The sequence below is a fragment of the Etheostoma spectabile genome, chromosome 4 (genome assembly GCF_008692095.1).
Source record: "Etheostoma spectabile isolate EspeVRDwgs_2016 chromosome 4, UIUC_Espe_1.0, whole genome shotgun sequence".
Classification (NCBI taxonomy): domain Eukaryota; kingdom Metazoa; phylum Chordata; class Actinopteri; order Perciformes; family Percidae; genus Etheostoma; species Etheostoma spectabile.
The window spans coordinates 1922560-1940713 of NC_045736.1; the positions used below are offsets into that span (position 1 = coordinate 1922560).

Here is an 18154-nt window from a genome sequence, read left to right on the forward strand (position 1 = left end):
CGGGAGTGGCCAGGGACAGGAAAGAACTAGGGAAGACAATACAGGTGTTAGGCCAGGCAGGTAAACGTCAGGTGCCGTGAAATACAGTCTGTGTGCTCCGGTGTTACAGGTGCGCATGCTGTTGGGCATTGAGGTTGTTGCGGGCTACTCGGTGACCCCGTTTTTAAATCCGTTCCCACCCATGCGGTTGTTTTATGTGTATTTGTTCACGCAGAAAATTGGGGTCACACAAACCTCCTGCAGGGCTGCTGTGGGGCCGGCTACCCGTAACTCTCGGCATCTGAGTTCCAAAGCTAAGCTTTGGGACTGGAAGCCAGGACCTGGTGTCTTTTTACCTGGCGGTGTCGGTGCATCACACACACCACACACACAGCACAACACACCCACAACACCACACACACAACACACACACACACCACACACACCACACACAAGCAGAGACCAACACACACTAACACAAGCAACCGCCGCATTCCACCGTCTGAACCCCTTTGTAAAAAAGGCAATTCCCTTCAATTCGTGCCGTCTCGAGTCAGCTCCCAACGCTGACTTCATAGAGCTGCCATATAATGCGGCTTACAATGGTGGAACAAAGACGTGTCAGAAGGAGGAGGGTATCAGATGAGTAGGGTAATGCAGTGTGAAAAAAAGCCGGTTTTGGAAGAGGATGATTTGAGAAACTGAGGGAGGTGTGATACAGAGGAACGGCTCTGCAGGGAGGCCAGCAGCGTGATGGATTAAGTAGGCAGACGGATGAGATTGAAAGGTGAAAAAGTGTGGAGGCGGAAGATTACAGGACAATAGCAACGACAGGAACGAATGAGCAGAACAATGTGGGAGAGTAAGGGTGGAGGAGGGGGTGAAGGGGTGGTGGGGGGGTGGGGTGGAGGGGGGGGGGGGGTAGAAGGGGGGTAGGGGGGTAAGGAGAGTATGGAGAAACGGGAGTGGGGAGGGGAGGGTTGGGTTGGGGGTTAGGTTCGTTTCCATCTTTCTTTTAGAATTGTTTATATGTGTGTTTAAATGGAGTGTGTCTGTTTTGTGTTGTATGGCTATGGGGGGGTTTGCGGTTGGGGGTTTTGTGTGTTGTGGGGGTTAGCTTTTTTTTCTTATCGCCTTTTCGTTTATTTTTCGTTCTTTCTTCTCGTGTGCTTTTTTTTTTCTTTTATTGCCTTCTTTTTTTTGTTTTTTTCCTTTTCTTCTGTTTCTTTTTTTTTGTCTTTCTTTTTTTTTTCTTTGCTTTCCTCGCTTTTTTTTCCCTTTATGTTTTTTTTTCTTTTTTTTTCTTTTCTATTTTTGTGTTTCCCTCTTCCTTTTTTTTTGCCCGGCCTGTCCTTTTTTTTTCTTCCTCTTTGTTTTTTTTTTTTTCTTTGTTTGTGTTTTTGTTTTTCGTTTGCCTTTCCTTTTTTGTTTTGTTTTTTTCTTTTCTTTTTGTTCCTTTGTTCTTTCTTTCCTTTTCCGGTTTTTTCTTTTTCTTTTTTTCCCTTTGTTTTTTCCGTTTTCTTTTTTTTTTTTTTTTTCCATTTCGCCCTTTTTTTTTCTTTCTCATGTTTTTCTTTTTCTTTCCTGTCTTCCTTGTTGTTTCCTTCTTCCGCTTTTTTTTCCTTTTTTTTTTTTTTTCTATTCCGTTTTGTTCTCTTTTGGTTCTTTTTCTGTGCCCGCTTCGTTTTCTCTTTCTTTTCGTCTCTGTCTTGGCCCTCTTTTGTTTTTTCTTTTTTTTCCTTTCCCTTTTCTTCTCTTGTTTTTGTTTCCCTTTTTCCTGTCCCCTTTTTTTTCGTTATTTTTCTTTTATTTTGTCTTAATTTCTGTTTTTGTCCTATTTCCGTTTGTTTTGGTTTGGTTTTCCGGGCCTTCTTGTTTCTGTTCCTTTCCTCTTTCCTGTTTTTCGCTCCCCTTTCTTTTTCCTCCTTTGCTTTTTTTTTTTTTGCTTCCTCTTTTTTTCTTTTCCGGTAATTGTTGTGTGTGGTTGCCTGGTGGGTGAAGCTGGTGGCTCGCGAGGGAAGTTTCAGTTTGTTTTTGTGTTCTCGCTATTTTTCTTTTGTTTTTCTTTATTTTTTGTTGGTTTTTTTTTTTTTTCTGATTTTTTTGTTCGTCCTCTTTGGTTGTTTGCTTCTCCTTTCGTCCGTTTTTCTTCGTATCTGGTTGTCTGTTTTTCTTGTCCCCTCTTTATATCCTTTTGATGTCCTTTTCAGTCGCCTTTTTTTCGTTCTCTTCTTCTTTTCATTCTTTTTTTTCTGTTCTTTCGTTTTCCACTTGTTTTTTTTGTTGTTGCTCTCCGTGTGTTTTTTGTTTGTGTGCTCTATATTTCCTTTTTCTTTCAGTGGGGGGGCCCTCTTTCTTCCTCTATTTTCTTTTATTTTTTACTGTTTCGTTGTCTTCTCTCTTTTTGTCCCTATTTTTCTTCCATTTTTTTGTCTTCGTCTGTTTCTTTTTCTTTTGTCTTCTGTTTCTTCTTTTTCTTTCTTTCCCCCTGGCTTTTTTTTGCCTTTGTTTCTTTGTTTGCCTTAATTTTGGCTTTTCTGGGTGGTCGGTTTAGGAGGGGGGTTGGATAGGGGGTGTGTGAGGCGGGAGGTAGGGTAGGAGAGGTGAGGACAAGAAGGAAGATAGGTGTGGGGAACGGGGAAGGGGAGGGAAAAAAGGGAGGGAGTAATAGGAAGGAACTGGTCAGATTAGAGGACGAGGCAGAAGACAAACGAAAAAAAACGCGAAAAAAACAGAAGGGGGTGGCATACCAGATGTGGTGACAAAAGACTGACGCTGGACTGGGGGAGGTGGGGGTGGGGGGGGGAGGGTGAGGGGGGGGCGGGGGGGGAAGGTGGGTAGGGAGGGGGGCGGGAGGGGGGGGTGGACAAAAATCAACCGGGGGGCCGTCGTGGGGGGGGGGAGGCGGGAGTGGGGTAGGGGCGCGTTGGTTGTGGGGAGGCCGGGGGGGCAGGGGTGGGAACAAGTAAGGGTAAAGGATAAACCGGAAGGGGTCAAGGGGGGGGGCGACTGGTTGTGGTTAGTGAGTGGGGGCAAGGTTGGGGAGCATGGGGGGGAGGGGGAGTGTCTGGGGGGGAGAACTAGAGGAGGGGGTAGGAGGGTGGGGAGGCTCAGAGGGGGTGGGGGGTGGAAAGGTGGGGGGAAAAGGGGGGGGGTGGTTGGGGGGGGTGGAGAGTTGGAGGTCGTTGGAGGAGGCGGGTGGGGGGGGGGTAGGGATACGTGTGAGATGGGGCTATAAGGAGGGAAGGTGGGGTGGAAGGTGTGTAGGGGGCGGGTGGAGGAAAAAAGGGGAGGGGGGTAAAAGGGGGTTTGTGTGTTGTTTTTAAAGGTATGAAAATGTGGGTGTGTGTTATAACATGAGTGGAGCGGTTAAGAGGTTAACACTGATTCTACCATTAGTACAACAGCGTGTTTCCTGAATAGGATGTTTGTTGTGTGTTAGGTTGAATGTTGGTCTTTTGGTGTTTTTTTTCAGATGGAGTTCCTTTCGTTTTCTCTCGGGGGTGAGGCTGTGTGATTGCCTGGCCTGGGGGCTCGTGGGCCTTCTTTTCCCCTCTGTTCCTTTTTTTCTGTTTCCGGTTTCCCACGCCTCCTCAAGGTCGCATTTGTGGGTGTGTTCTTTTTTGTTCGGCTGTGTGCTTGTGCGTTGCTTTCGGCGGACTTTCTGCTGCTGTGTGTCGTTTTGTCCGTGTGGTCGTGTGCGGTGTATGTCTCTTGTTTTGTCTTTCCGTTCCCCTGTTGTGTTCTGTTCGGGTGGATGTGTGCACACCTTTTATCGGTTGGCTGTGTGGGGGGTTCTGTTTAGTGTCCGGTGGGTTCACGGCTCCCTTGTCCCTCTCTGGGTTTGTCCCTTCTTCTTTTGTGGTTTTGTGGTCTAGGTATGCTTCTGCTCTCTCAGTGCTAGTTTTTTGGTTTGTCTGGGCGGGGTCGCGTTCTGGGGGGTGTGTTTTGTTTCCGTGGTCGTGGCCCTTCGCCCCCGCCCTGGTGTTGCTCTCCGGCTGACTGTCCGGCGGCGGGGGCCCGATTGTCGGGGTGGGTGGGGTGCCCTTCTCCCCCGGGGGCTGGGTGGTCTCTCCTTGGGGGGGCCGTGGGGCTTTTGTGGCGGTCGCGTAGTGTGGGGGGGTTTGCGGGGTGTCGGGCGGGGTCGGTGGGGGCTCGGGTGGGGGTCGTTTCACGTTTGTGCTCGGTGGGCTAGGCGGGGGGGCTGGTCGGAGGAAGCAAGGGGTAGGGGGGGAGGATGGGGGGGGGGGTGTGTTGGGGGGGGAGAGGGGTGTGGGAGCAACGGGGGGGGGGGTGGGGGGGGAGGTGGGGGGGAGGGGTGTGGGGGGGGGGGGGGAGGAGGGGGGAGTAGGGGGAAGGGGGGGGGGGGAGGGGGGGGGGGGGGGGGGGGGGGGGGTTTAGTCGGGAGCTGGTCGTTCGTTTTCCTGCGGTGTTGTTACTTGTCTCGTGGCTTCGTTTTTGCGTTTTCTGGGTTTGTTGTTTTTGTTTTATATGTGCTCTCTTTGTTTTGCTTTTCTGTTTTCTCGTTGTCTTGTGCTTCCTCGTTTCTCTTTGCTTCCCCCCCCTTTTTTTTCTTATGTGTCCCTTTTTGGTTCTTTTTTCTGCTCTTGTTTTTTGTTTTTTGTTCTTCGGGTGTCCGGTTCTTTGTCGCTTTCTTTTTTTTCTGTGTTCTCTCTTTCTGTCTTTTTTGTCGCTGCCTTGGTTTTTCTGTTGTGGCGGTTGGTTGGGTCTTGTGCGTCGGTCTGGGTTCGCTTTCTTTCTTCGCCCCGGTTGGCCCGGTGGGTGTTTTTTGCCTCGTTGGCCGTGTGGGTTGGTTTGTTCCCCCCACCTTTGGCGCTTGCCGGTGCTGGTGGGCCTTGCTTGGTTCTGTGGTTCGGGTGTCCTCTTGGGTTTTTTTTCTGCTTATGTTGCTATGGTCCGGCCGTTGGTGGTGGTCGGGGCGTCTTGTGTTGTCATCTCCTTTTTTCTGGTTTGTTTTTCTTCGGGTTGTTGCGTGGGCTGGGTGGGGTGTGGTGGCCTCTGGTGGTTTGGGTCTTTCCTGGTTTTCTTTCCCTGTTGTCGTGCGGTGTGGGCCTTCCCGTTGGTGGTCTGGGGTCCGTCCTTGGTTTTTGCTTCCTCGGGCCGTGTCACGGTGGTGGGTGTGGCGTTTGGGGTGGGTCCTGTTGTTGCTGTTCCGTGGTTGCAGTGGGGGGCGTGGTGGGGTTTGGGGTTCGTGGGGGGTTGGGGGGTGTCGCGCGAAAATAGCATAGATAGAGGGTTGTGGGGGCTTCTTTTCCCTGTGCTATGTTTTGTGTTGTGGTTCTCCTGTGCTGTTTGGTGTGGGGTGCTCGTATGTATTTTTGGGTTTTCGGCTTGGGGTGTTTTTCCTCTTTGGTGGCGGGTCCTTCGTTTCCCGTGAGGGGTTGGCTTGCGGTGGCCCGTCTTTCGTACCTCCGTCGCCGGTTTCGGTGGGTTGCGTGGCTGGTGGTTGTGTGGCGCGCTGGTTGCGTGTGCTCGCAGTATTTTTTGGGGGGGGGTGGGTATAAAAAGACGTGTTAGGGGAGGGTGGTACAGGAGTGAGAGGGGGTGGGAAGGTGATGTGCAGGAGGGGGGGGGGGTGGAGGAGTAAGGGGGAGGGAGAGGGGTATGGGGCGGCGAAGTTGGGTGTGAGAAAAAAGTGAGGGACGGGAGGGAGGCGTGGTGAGGGTGGAATGGGGGAGGGGGACGGAGTGGGGCGGTTGTGGAGGATGGGGTCAAAGGAGGGGGGAGTGGGGCATGGGGAGTGGTAGGGGGGATGGAGAGGGGGGGGAGGTGTGTGGGGTGTATGAGGGTACGGGGGGGGGGGGGTCGCGGGTTATGGAAATTTTCTTTCTTTTTTTCTTTTTTTGTTCTTTTTTCTTATCGTCTTCTTCTTTTTTTTCTCTTTCTTTTTCTGTTTGTGTTTTGTATGTTTTGTCCTTGTTTTTTTTTTTTTCTATTTCCTCCTTATTTCTTTTTCTTCTTCTTCCCTTTTTTTTCCTCTTTTTTTCTTTTTTTTTTCTTTCCTTTTGTTTTGTTTTTCTGTCCCGTTGTTTTCCTTCCTTTTGTTGGCTCTTCTTTTTTTGCTTCATCTTTTTTGTTTTTCTCTTTTTTTTCTTTTTTCTTTTTTCGTGTTTTTTTTCTTTTTTTTCCTTCCTTTCCTTGTTCCCTCTTTTCTTTTGTTTTTCGGATCGTTTGTTCTTATTTTTTTTTTTTTGTTTCCCGTTTACTTTTTCCCGCCCCTTCTTTCGCTTTGTTTTCCCTTTTATTGCTTTTTTTTTTTCCTTTTGTTTTTTTTTTTTTTGTTATGCTATTTTTTTTTTTTTTTTTTTGTTTTTTTTTGTCTCTTTTTTTTCTTTTTCCATCTTTTCTTGTTCCTTTTTTATTCCCCCTGTTCTCTTTCTTTTGCTTTTTATTTTCCTTTTCTTTCTTTTTTTTTTTTTCGTCTCTTTTTTTTTTCTTTTCTCCCTTCTCTTCTTTTTCTTTTTTTTTCTTTTGTCTGTCTTTTTTTTTTTTGTTTCATTCTTTTCCACTTTTCTTTCCGGTTTTTTTTCTGTTTTTTCTTGTTTTCTTTTTCTTTTCCTTTTTTTTTTCCTTTTTTCCTTCTTGTTTTTTTTACTGTCCCTCTCTTTTTGCCTTTTTTTTTTTTTTTTTTGTTTTTTTTCGTTTTTGTTTTTTTGTTGTTTTTCTCTTCTTCCTTTTTTTTTTATTGTTCCTTTTTTTTTTTTTCTTTTCTCCGTTCTTTTTCTTCTCTTTTCTTTTGTTTGTCTTTTTTTGCTTGTTTCCTCTCCCTATATTCTCTTCATTTTTTCTTTTTTTCTTACTTCTCTTTTTTTTTTTTGTCCTTTTCGTCTCTCTTGTTGGTTTGTTTTTTCTTCGCCTTCTTTATTTTAATTTTTTTTCTTCTACTTCCTCGTTTTTTTTTTCCTCCCCTTTTTTTCCTCTTTTTCCCCCCCCCTTCTTTTTGTTGTACCTTTATCGTGGTTGTTTGTGTTTTTTTTATTGTCTTTTTTTGCCTTTTGTTTTTTTTTTTTTCTTTTTCTTTTTTTCCTTTCTTTTTTTTTGCTTTCTTTGTTTTTTCTCCTTCGTGGTTCTTTGGCTTTTTTTTGGGTCATTGTTAGTCTTTTTCCCCCCCCCCCCCTCCGGTTCCTCTTCCTTTTCTGTCTTTCGTTGTTTTTTCTTTTGTGTTCTTTTCGATGTTGTCTTTTTTTCTCTCTTTTCCTTTTTTTTTTTTCGGCCGTTGTTTGGTTGTTTTTGTTTTTGTCTTTTTTTGCTTTTTCCTTCCCCCTTTCGGCGTTTCTGTCTTTTCCCGTGAGTTTGTCGTTTTGCCTTTTTTTTGTTTCCTTTTTTTCTTTTTTTCGTTTTTTGCTGTTTCCTAGTCTTCGTGCCTCGCTTGTTTTTTCCTTTTTCTTGTTATTTTTCACCCCTTCATATATTACCGGTTTCTGTTTTGTTTTTTTTTTTTCTACTTTTTTCTTCCCTTTTTTGTTTTATTTGTTGTTTCTTTTCCTTTTTTTTTTTTTTTCGTATTTTTACTTTTTTTTTTTTTTTTTTCTTTTTTTTTTTTTTTTTTTGTCCCTTGGTTTCTTCTTTTTGTTTTTTTTGTTTTATCCCCCTCTTTTTTTTTTTTTTTTTTTTTTGTTTTTGTTGTCCTATCCTTCCCTTCGCGTTCTTTCTTTTTCTTCCTCTCGCTCTGTTTTTTTATCTTCTGTTCTCCTCTTCTCTCTTTTCCTTCCTTTCTTATTCCCTTGCTTTTTTTGTCTGTTTTTCCCTTCCCCCTCGTTTTTTTTTTGTTTTTTTTATGTTTTTTTTTCTTCCTGTTCTTCTTTTTTTTTTGATTTTCTCGTTTTTTGTTTCTTCTCGATTTTTGTTGTCCTTTTTTTTTGTTTCTTTTCTCTTTGGCTTCCCTTTTCCTTTGTTTCGCGTCCTTGTTTGCTTTGTTGTTGTTTTTTTTATTTCTTGCCCCTGGGTGGTTTTGCCCGTTGGCTTTTCTCACCCTTGGTCGGGGCTTTCCCTCTTGCCGGGCGGGCGGTATTCGGGTGGTCAGGGTGTTTGGTTGTGGGGCGCTTTTTTTGGATTGGTGGTAGGGTTTGGTGGGGTGCTGGTGGTGGTGGGGGCGGCTGGGCGGGGGGGGTTGGGGTGGCGTGGGTGTCGGCCGCCTGGGGTTGGGGGGGTACCTTTGGGGGCGGGGGTCTGGTGGGGGAGGCGTCGTGCGGGGGGCCGTGGCTGTAGTATATCCGTGCTGTGTCAGGTGAAACGGCGCTTTGCTTCTTTCTGGGGTTTGCCCCCAAACAAGAGGGCGCGCCGGGGTGAGCTGCGGGGTGATAGCACAGTATACCCGTCACAGACAACAATCAGCGATCCGATGCCCAACAATAACCTCCGTCCCCGGCTGTTGGGGGGGGGTTGCCGGTGCGGCGGGTTGTGGGGGGGGTGGGTGGGGGTTGTGTGGGGGTGGTCCCTTGGTTTTTGGGGGTCGGGGTTGGCCGGGGTTTGTGTGGGGCCGCTCTGCGCTGTGGGGGCCGTTGGGCGGGGGGGCCTCGGGGTGGGGGGCGGTTTGGGGGGTTGCCTTAGGGGCGGCGGAAGTCGCCGGGCGGTGTGCGGTGGGACCCGTTGAGGGGGGGCGCGGGGGGCGCGGGGTGTGGGTTTGAGGGTGTGGCGCCCCCGCGTGGGGGGGGCCAGCCGGGGTGGGTGGCGGTCGGGCGGTGGGGGCGGGGCGGTGGGGGCGGTGTGGTGCTGTCCCGGTCGGGTACGCCACGCCACCCCCCGGGGGCTAGTGGGGATTTGGGCGTGGGGTGTTGGGTGTGTCGTTGGGTGGACGGGTGGGCGTGCCGCGCGGGGGGGCGGGGAGGGCGGCCCCGTGGCCTTGGCGGGTTGGGGGGGGGCCCGGGGGGGTCTGGCGGTCCCCGGGGGGCGGCTGTTGCCCTGCCGCCCGCTTGGGCGGGGGTGGTCTGGTGGCGTGGCCCCGGGCGCGGTGGCCGTTGGGGCGGGGGGGCGGTCCCCGGTGCGGGGGGGGGGGGGCGTGGGTGGGGCCGTGGTCCGGGGGGGGGCGGGCGGCCTTTCCGGGGGGGCGGTCCCGCCGGGGTGGGGTGGGTGGGGTCGGTGGGCGGGCCCGGGGGGTCCCCGGGGGCCAGTGGCGGGTTGGGGGGCGGGGCCGGGGTCTGTGGGGGGTCCCGGGTGCGTGTTGGGTCGGGGGCGTTCGGGGACTGTCTGGAAGATGTGGGGGTCGGAGGGGGGGGGAGGTCCCCGTGGTGGATGCTCCTGTCGGGCGGCCGGTGGGGTGTTTGGATGGGTGGGCGGGGGTCGGGGTGGGGGCTGGCGGGGTGGGGTGTGTCGGGCTGGGGCGGGGCGTGGGGGGGTGGGGGGCGGGTGGGCGTGGGTCGGCAGTCGTGTTCCTTCGGGGGGAGGGGGGGGGGGGGGCGGTTTGGTGTCCTGCGGCGAGGGGGCGGGGCTGCGGGGGTGGGGGGGCCGGGGGGCACGGGGCGCTCGGGCTGCCCGGTGGGTGGGGGTGGGTGTGGGGCCGGGTGGGAGGGGTGGGGTCCCCTGGGTGGTTTCGGGGGCGCCTGGGGGGGCCCGGGTTAGGCGGGGGGGGGGTTGCGGCGTTGCCCGGGCTGCGGGAGGCGGGGGGGGGCCGGTGGGGGGTGTGGAGGTCGGGGGGTGGGTGGGGGGGGGGGGGGGTGGGGGCGGGACCCCCGCTCCTGGGCCGGGCCGGGTGGTGGGGTGGGGGCGCGGGTGGGCGGGGGGGACGGGGGGGGCGGGGGGCCGGGGTGGGCCCCCGGGGGGTGGGGGGTGGCCTTGGCCCTTGGGGGCGTTCGTGGGTCGTTTGGTGGGGGGGCGGGGGCGGCGGGCCCCGGGTTCGAGGGTGAGGCCCCGGGGGGGGGCGCGGGGGGGGGGGCGGCGGGAGGTGGGGCAGTCGCCGATGCGGCGGGGGTGGCTTTGGGCGGCGGGGGTGTGCGGGGCGGCCTGGGGGGCGGGGGGGCGTGTTGGGGGGGGGGGGGGCCGTTGCGGCCGAGCGTGGGGGGGCGGGTGGGGCGTGCGGGGGTGCAGGGGTGCGGGGGCGGGGGGGGGGCCCGCTGGCCGGTGTGGCTGTGCGGGGGTCGGGGGTGGCGGGCGGGGCGCGCGGCGGGGGTGGGGGTCCCGGGGGGCCGGGGGGTTGGTGGCGGTTGCCCGGGGCGTTGGGGGGCGGGTGGGTCGTGGGGTCTGGGGGGCGCCGCGGCGGGGGGCCTTGGTTTTTTCTTCGTCGGTCGCGGGGCGTTCGGGCCCGGGTGGTTCGTCCGCGGTCTGCGGGGGGGGGGGTCGGCTTCGGGGGGGGCGGGGGCTTGGGGGGGGGTCGCCCGAGGGGGTGGTGGTGGCGCGGGGGTGGGGGGGCGGGCCCCGTTCGGTTTGGGGCCGGGGGTGCGGTTGCCTGTGGGGTCCCGGCGTCGGGCGGTACGGGTCAGGGCGGCGGGTCCGGTTTTGCGCGTTGGGGGGTGGGGCCAGGTGGGGCGCCGGGTTGGGGGCGGGAGGGGGCCGCGGGGGCCGCGGGGCGGGGGCGTGGTGGCCGCGGGGAGCTGCGGGGGGGGTAAGATGTGGGCCCCCGGGGGGGGGGGGGCGGGGGGGGGGGGGGGGGTGTCGGGGGGGGGGCGGGGGCCGGGGGGACTGCGGGAGGGAGGGTTTGGGTGGCGTCGGGAGCGCGGGCGCGGGTCCCTGGGGGGGTTGGGGGGGGGGGCGGGGGGGAGCTGGGGGCGGGGGCAGGGGGCGGCGGGTGGGGGGGGGGTCGGAGGGAAAGGGGGGGGGAGGCGGTAGGTTGAGGGGGTGAAAAAGGTGACACAGCACGAACTAAACGTCCGCCTAGATGGGACTACAACTAGACAGAGATGCAAGTGAAGCGAGTGCACGCACAGTGCTGACTTGTATGAAGGGAAGGGCATGCCATTTGGGAGGCAGAGCTCTGCAAAAGGCAGCGAGAGCAAACATACGGGATAATAATTGAATACTTAATCATAATAATATCAATATGCGAGAAAACAAATGACTCTTCGTCCCATGGAGCTCCACTCCACCCCAAACCGTGCAACCGCCTATAGCAAAGATGATCATCATTCCAAGCAACAATTAGTCAGATATTTGCAAATTCTGCAGATAGAAGTTACACTGAGGTATGGTGTGGACTGCAACTTAGCAATATCACTCGTACAAAATTGGCACAATTATTGGATTTGAAATAAACACAGAAAGGAATACATGAGTTTAAGACTTGTCACCATGGATATAACATGGTTTTATAGCTTTTCGTCACTGTTCTCTCAAACATGCTCTTGTTTATATTTAAAAAATGCATCTTACTGATTAATTTGCTTGAAATTCTTAGATACAAAGGAAAAATCAGAACTTATTTAAGACGTTAACGTACAAAGCTTGATATATTGAAAAACAATCACCAGTGTGAACCATTGATAATGTAATAAATATGCGGCTAACCCTGACACAGCATTTGGACCACCAAAATGGTCCACTAGTCCAACTTAGCTCATTTGCCAGCCTTACTAAGCCTTACTTAACTGCCTTGGTTCACTGACACTGTGCTTGCACTAATCCAACAATATATTTGTATTGATACAAAGAACATGTAGTATGTCACCATACATTAAAGTGAAGTTACATTTCTCTTACACCCGTATCTGAAATGAGCCACAGTCCCAGTCACATCGTGGTGGAACCAAATACTGTAGCAACAGAACAGAGAGACAGACCAGTGGGGCACGGTTTTAAAGGGGACACATTTGTAAATTGAGTACAATGTGTTAAAACACACTACATTATTTATTAGGTGACGCAGATGGCAACAAGGTGGGTATTGCAGCAATACCTTTCTAAGCCCCTCTGAGAGATTACAAAAGTACTTCCTTCTCAGCTAGTACCCTGCGGTGAGCTCCCTGCAGCTGCCTAGGTCTGCCCCAAGGTCTGATGCAGGTTACTAAACTTTAAATACCTTTAAAGGGAGGCACCCAAGGATACAACTTTCCCAAGTGCCTGGGTTGCCTGAAGCAATATTGTCATGTAGAGGCTCAGGATACCTATTGCAGATGAGCTAACTTTGGGTGCTGAGTGTTTGTGTAAGCATCCTGTATGAGAGGACTGCAGTCATTTGATCTAACTGTCATTTAATCCCAGGATCACACTTACCTTCACTTGTCATACACACAATAAACCAACAACCTCCACAACACACGTAGAAATCTCTACTCTTGATCACCACAGTGACCCTCACTGCATTGTGACCCAGCACCAAAACTGCCCTGTTTCAAGTTAGCATGAATGGGCCCAGAAAAAACTAGTAAATCCAGAGTCGCAATGCTGCTTCTACTTTCTTTTCTAAAGCACAGTTTGCCATGTTGTACTGGTAGTATTGTACAAACGCGCTGCCCCTTATGGAGATCCATATCTTTTCCTGAGCTACATGCTAATACAGGGAATTGAGCCGCAGCACCCAAGAAAGAGAACTAGGCTTTCTGCTGTACATTTTCTTCTCTATATATGGCTCTTGACTGATCAAGTGAAGCTTTATGCCACGGTAAGTAAGCTTCAGTTTGACAAACTGTGTCTTAATTTTTCCTGTATTTATTATTGTCATCATCCAGAGAATACAGGCAATTCCCATTCTTGAAAAGATACTCTCACGCTGTCCACAACACAAGGTCTACAGATTTCCCTGTCACATTGCATTTAGACAGCAGCTGCACGAGTATATCAGAAGACTGTATCACAAGCTGGCTCAGTTGAACAAATTTAGAGTGCTGCTCTAGCACAGCAAGTGACTGTTGCACATGTAGGCATGGCAGATCTATTCGTGAGAAGACCTTAACTGAAATGGGATTAACGTGCGGCCTTTCTGTCAGCGACTCCTAGTCCCGGGACAGCCTACTGATATGGACTTGCATCTAGCTGAAGCCCCCACTCCCAGTGGAGGCATCGCCCAGAACCAGGACCAGGACCCCTTCTAAATGACAGGCCTACTACTTAAAACCTTCCACAGTCCTTGCTGATCCCTATCTAAGAATTCCGGTCACCCTGTCAAATAATCAAAGACTATGCTTTAACATCTTTCTACAAGCGCCATGTAGAGAGCACAGTGTGCTCCACCTCCCCACAATAGTCCCCTCCTACAGAGTGTTAGTTCATACAAGGTCACATCTACCTACCATCCACAGCTGCCAACCTGCAACATAATCAGGGCCCAACTTACCATGGATGCTGATACGAATACCTTAAAAATGCTAAATTAGGTTCATTTATCAATTTTTTTTACCAACATGGAAACACATATCTGAGGAAAAGTTTGTTTGTTTATAGTGTGATACAAATTTAATTTCCAGTGAAGTTTCAAAACAAACAAGGTTCATTGAACATAACCGTTTTATGTAAACTACATGTTTGTTTTTAGTATGTTTTTGACAATTTCCCTCTACAACTCCTCTTGGTTATAACTCAGGAACAAAACAACCAAATTAATGGGGCTTCATCCATAAATTAGTAATAGATGACAAACTGTGTTATTGTCACATATCATTAAATCATTATTGCTTAAAAAATGTTGTGTTGGTCAAGTCTAGTTTTAGTCACATCCACTCCCCATAACTTTTTGACGTATCCAGTGGAGACAACAAAATAAGGATGACATAAAGCCACAAAGGAACCAACAGTTGAACAATGTAGTACAAGGCAAACTCAACAACCTTTACTTTTACATATCTCCAGAGAAGGATTGTGCATGTGGGCTTGTTGAGTAGCCTAAGACTGCTGAAAAGGATTTCATTCCGGTGAAGGACACTCTTGGAACCTTTCGTGCAACGACTCAGGCACCACCCCAACATAAAACAGGCAGAATGCTTCGCTACACTGCTGTCCCTTCATCAGCATGTGGCATATAGAATGAATTTCAATCACACTTTGACATTTTCTGGGGGCACAGAAAATTGTTTCAAGAGGATGGAATCCACTGATCCCAGTTGAGCTAAGGTGGTATGCAATTTTTTTTACATGGCCTCAAATTGTTCCTTTGAAACATCTGAGAGTATCTAAAGCCACAGAGGGGTATGGAGCGAGAGCAAATCTGACACTGTTTCTGCATCTGTGAAGTTACCTTGAAAAAGAAAACAGAAACCAGCGCCCTCCTTCTCCACCTGGAACAAACTCCTCTTGTCTATCGAGATTATAAAGAATAAATAACAGGACTTTTAGATTTCAACTTCGCACCACACTTTGCTAGTCACAATCCTGGAGGTGAAATGTTGGTGTAAAGTGTGATTTATGCTTCTGAGCTATCGCATAGCGTATGTAAGTGGCCTGACATTATACTTGTGCACTGGTGTATGTGTTGATCTCTTTAAGAGAATAGCAGGGCCTGGTGTGTGGGTGCAGGAATGGATGGTAGAGCGAGTGAGAGAGTGATGGTTATTAGCTCCCGAGCTAGAACCGACTCTATATATATATATATATATGTATGTGTGTGTGTGTGATTGGCAAAAAACATTTATTGATAGGGAGTGACAGACGAGTACAGTTATGGAGTCACAGGACACAGTACAGGACAGTGTCTGACTGTTCCTCGACAGTCACAGAGTCACAGGACAGTGTCTTGGAGTCCCAAGACAGTGTAGAGGACAGTCACGAAGTCACGGACAGGTGCTAGAGTCACAGGAAAGCGTACAGGACAGTGTCTGACTGTCCCAGACAGTCCTCAGGACACTACTAACAGGACAGGAGAGTTTTTGCTGCCACTCTTCTCTGTCACTTGTGTTGTCAGGTAAATATTCTGTCCTCTGTTTGAAGGTGCACGTACCATACAATGATAAAGAACTGAAATTCCACATCTTTTCCAAAACACTGCTCAGAGCCAGAACTGGCTGAGCTAACAAGCTAGCTGCTCGGAGTAGTACAACAAGCAAAGCTGGCCAAATGGCTAACGTCTCCCCCACGGTCTGTCTCTCCCCTTTTCCACGTATTCCTCCCCTTCATTCATTTATATTGTCCGACTAAAAACATTAAATACTTTGTAGCGTCAATAGTTTATCGTTTGCAGCGGCAGTGACACTATACACTCACCTATGGATTATTAGGAACACCATACTAATACTGTGTTGACCCCCTTTTGCCTTCAGAACTGCCTTATTTCTACGGGCATTGATTCACAAGGTGCTGAAAGCATTCTTTAGAAATGTTGGCCCTTATTGATAGGATAGCATCTTGCAGTTAATGGAGATTTGTGGGATGCACATGCAGGGCACAAAGCTCCCGTTCCACCACATCCCAAGATGCTCTATTGGGTGGAGATCTGTGACTGTGGGGGCCATTTTAGTACAGTGAACTCATCGTCATGTTAAAGAAACCAATTTGAAAGGATTCAAGCTTTGTGACTGGTGCATTATCCTGCTGGAAGTAGCCATCAGAGGATGGGTCATGGTGGCCATAAAGGGATGGACATGGTCAGAAACAACGCTCAGGTAGGCCATGGCATTTAAGCAATGCCCAATTGGCACTAAGGGGCCTAAAGTGTGCCAAGAAAAACTCCCCCACACATACACCACCACCACCAGCCTGCACAGTGGTAACAAGGCATGATGGGTTCATGTCTCATTCTGTTTACGCCAATTCTGACTCTACCACTGAATGCTCAACAGAAATCAAGACTCATCAGACTAGGCAACATTTTTCCAGTCTTCAACTGTCCAATTTGGTGAGCTCTTGCAAATTGTAGCCTCTTTTTTTCTATTGTAGTGGAGATGAGTGGGTATCCGGTGGGGTCTCTGCTGTTGTAGCCCATCCGCCTCAAGGTTGTGCGTGTTGTGGCTTCACAAATGCTTTGCTGCATACCTCGGTTGTAACAGTGGTTATTTCAGTCAAAGTTGCTCTTCTATCAGCTTGAATCAGTCGGCCCATTCTCTCTGACCTCTGCATCACAAGGCATTTTTGCCCACAGAACTGCCGCATACTGGAGGTTTTCCCTTTTCACACCATTCTAACAAACTCTAGAAATGGGTTGCCTGAAAATCCCAGTTACTGGGCAAATTGTGAAATACTCAGACCGGCCCGTCTGGCACCACACCATGCCATGCTCAGAATTGCTTAAATTACCTTTCTTTCCCATTCTGACATTCAGTTTGGAGTCAGGAGATGTCTTGACCAGGACCACACCCCTAAATGCATTGAAGCTGCCATGTGATTGGTTGATTAATAATGCATTAATAGAAATTGAACAGGTGTTCCTAATGATCCTTTAGGTGTGTAAATGCCACTTGTGATTATATCTGAATTAATATCTGTGTCTAACTGAACAATCTTACATAGTCTACAGTGAATATAATCACAGATAAAGATGGCTAGATGTTACAATTGTGTGGTTACTACTGATCATACACTCTGTGATTTACTGCACGGATTACGTTGATAGATAACTAATGACTGCACGTCCGAGAGCTGGGATGCGTTCAGGCATCAATCAGAAAGTTGCATTGGCACACTCAGTGAATATCGGTACGTAGTGTTACAGATCGTGTGGACTTGAAGTCGGGCAGACTCGGCAATTTAATGAGGTCCGTGAAAACCGAGGAAGAAGAAGCGAGGGACTGTATCCAATCCCAACCTCCAACTTCTCCAGCATCTACCAAATGCCCTACCTTGACTGATAACGCACAACAACTTGTTGTTATATAAGAAGCCATAAAGAAGAAGATGGTATTATAATTACAGTTTATTAGCTTTATTTATTTTAAACTAATTGAAGCTACACATAGACAGTTAAAGAAATGGACTAACAGATCCGTAGTTCTGCACGGAGACCAATGAAGATATTGGAAGCTTCCGGTGATGGCTGAGCGTTACTGCACAGCCTCCAACTGAACTTGAAGACGTAGATGTGACGTGGACAACCTGTCTAAAAGTTGTAAGTCTTCTGGTAGCTGTGCCAAGAGAAATCTCAATCCTTCCCAATCAGCAGAGATGGAGAGCGTAGGTATATGTTAGGAGATAACACAGGCACAGGCTAATTACTGCTAACTAAAATGCTAGTTAACATTAGTAATTAAACCTAAACAGCTGATGTAAGTCCAAACTGCCTGTGAGATTATACTGTACTATTTTATATATAATCTGTCAGATGATTTTCAGACTCCTTGGCCTAGAAATCCGCAGGTTTCTGATCTAAACAGTTGATATTCACTAAACATAAAACTAGAACTATTAATGGTGTTTGAAATTTACAATTTCTTACCATTACTCTGTATAGTGTTATTTACTTTCATTTTATCCAAATACTCACAGCCGTCTGCAGTTGAAAAACACTACTTTGATAGGAACTCTTTGCTCATAGCACCACTTATCGTACCTACTGTGAAAAAAATCTGTACACCAAAATGATCAATACTTGCAACAGTACCCTTGCAAGCACACTTGAAAATATTGCTCCACTCAGGACAAAACAGACATTATGTGGTAAGACATCACCGTTATCAGGCAGGTTTGCGAAAAAGTTTTTTTTTTTTAAAGAGCAACAGAGCAACCAAAATTAAATGGAAGCACTGTGGCAACTATAATGAATCAATAGTTTCATTGATTACAACAATGCTGTTGACTCAGAAAGTGGAGCTACTATCTGCAGGGTTGTTGCAAAGGCTTGATCAAACTCTATATTATTTTACCCTTCTGCTTTATGCAACCTAATCCACACTATAGAAAAGTCACCACTAGTCCAATAAAATGTAAATGATGGTGAATTAGCTTTCTAACACCATATTAAACATATAATCAGTTTTCCATTTTAAGGTTAAGTTCTAATCAAATCAACAACTTTGTATACTTGAAAATAGGATCTGATCATTATAGGCTAATTTCTGTAACTTCACAGAGTTAGAGAATGCGTTGCTCTTACCAAAATAATAAGTGGTCTGACATTTTACACAGAAAACGTCTCTCTCAGTGAAACCTTCAGCATAAATGTGTGATATGCGCTTCAGACACATATCACTAAAAGAAAAATCAAGTATGTAGTAGGGTTGAACGATTTTGTGTTTTAGCATCGACATTGCAATGTGCGCATGCACAATAGTAATAATAGTAGTAGTAGTGGTAATAATCCTCTTTTGTTGCTTGATAGAAAAGTAAATTTCCACTGTTCTCCTTCTACATGATTATTACCGTCCGA

At 48.9% G+C, this 18154-nt stretch overlaps 1 protein-coding gene and 1 long non-coding RNA gene across 4 annotated transcripts in view; both read right to left on the reverse strand.

The window, feature by feature from the left end:
• Nucleotides 1-14737, reverse strand: part of LOC116687511 (uncharacterized) — a 42232-nt gene extending 27495 nt beyond the window's left edge. Inside the window, exon 1 of the long non-coding RNA XR_004331561.1 lies at nucleotides 14666-14737. This is a non-coding gene — a long non-coding RNA (uncharacterized LOC116687511). The remainder of the gene's footprint in view (nucleotides 1-14665) is intronic.
• tmeff2a (transmembrane protein with EGF-like and two follistatin-like domains 2a) overlaps nucleotides 1-18154 on the reverse strand; it is a gene marked incomplete at its 3' end in the record, with an annotated part of 180747 nt that overhangs the window by 120967 nt on the left and 41626 nt on the right.